Here is a 1,593-nt window from a genome sequence, read left to right on the forward strand (position 1 = left end):
CGCGCGCGGCGGGACCCCCGCACCACGTCCGACGCGCGCGCGCGCGCCCTGGGTTGCATCGGAGCCGCGGCGCGCGCGCGCGCGCCGCGAGCGGGAGAGAGAGAGAGAGAGAGAGAGAGATTTTTTGGCGGTCGCGTTTCGGCATCCGGGACGCGGCCCACGCGCAGCGCCGACGACTGGAACTTGATCACGCGCCCGTCGCAGACGTGCACGTCGATCCACTTTGACGGCGGCTTGGGCAGGCCCACGACTTCGCCTGAACCGCACGTTGTTTCGAAAGCCGCTTGCAGTAGGCGCGCGCGGCCGCGTCCCCAATGCAACCCCGGGGGAGCGCGCGCGCGCGTCGGATGTGGTGCGGGGGTCCCGCCGCGAGCGCGCGGCATTGGGACGGGGTCCCCGGACTCACCGACGGAACCAACCAACTCAGGACATCGACTGAGCACGTTAGCCGTGTCGACGATGATGCACCGCTTACCCACGACCCACTCCGGCATTTTCAACGGTGTGGAGGGCGACTAGAGCGTGCCAACGGGCCCCCAATTGGGTCACCCGGTTGGGTCGTCTGGCAGGCACGCAACCAGGCGACCGCCAAGAGCCACTCTGTCACGCGGGCAAGTCCGGGGCAAGCGAGAGCCGAAATCGCGTATCTCAAGCAGGCACGACCCCCGGCCAACACGGTTGAAACCGGGCTGTGTTTCAGCCCACAATCCGGCATCCTCGAGGGGCGTCGAGCAAGCAGGCGATTGTCTGGGAGGCCCCTCGCCCAGGCGCGGTGGACTCCTTGGTCACGCTACCGCGGGGCGAGCGTGCGCAGCGCCGTACCGCATGGCCGGACGCAGCCTCGGGGGTGCTACCAGCTTGCATGCTCGCGATCCGAGCGAGCAACCCGTACACACCGTAACTGCAGGGCTCCAAGAATCCACGGGGGACGCCTCGGGGGGCCGCCTCCAACCCCGTCAAGAATACTTCAACTTTGTTACGTTACCTTTTGTAGCAAAAGCTCGAGCACCGCGCCGCCCGCGATGTCCCGTCCCCGCTCGCGCGGCTCGAGCCTCCAGGCGGACGTCCCGTCGGAGCTGCGCATCTTCAGCCACCACCAGTTCGACGCCCAGGAGTACGTGACGAGCGTCTGCCGCGAGGCGTCGACGTCCGAGGGCTTCTTGCTGGCCGAGCGCAAGCTCGAGGCGCTGCGCGCGTCCGCCGAGGCGCGGCTCCTGCGCGGCGCCGACGCGGAGACCTACGGCAACGCGCGGCGGAAGATCGAGGCCACCGTCGCCGAGGTCGGCGCCGCGCGGGCCGCGCTCCGCGCGACGCTCGCGGCGCTCGACGCGTACGAAGCGACCATCCCCCGATGAGATTTAAAAGTCGCCGTCCAGGCAGGCGCGGAGGTAGGCCTCGCGCAGCTTGGGGAGCTCGCAGTAGAGGTCCCGGGCGACGTCGAAGCCCGCGCGCGTCGTCGCGGGCGCGGACGACGCCGCCATCCGCGCGCCGTGGAGGTGCGCGTGGGGCTCGCCGGCGGCGGACGTGATCGCCGGCCAGGTGTCGTCGTGGAAGCCGCGCTTCGCGAAGTCGATCCACAGGTCCTGCGGAAGA

The sequence above is a fragment of the Aureococcus anophagefferens genome (assembly GCF_000186865.1).
Source record: "Aureococcus anophagefferens unplaced genomic scaffold AURANscaffold_17, whole genome shotgun sequence".
NCBI classification, from domain to species: domain Eukaryota; class Pelagophyceae; order Pelagomonadales; family Pelagomonadaceae; genus Aureococcus; species Aureococcus anophagefferens.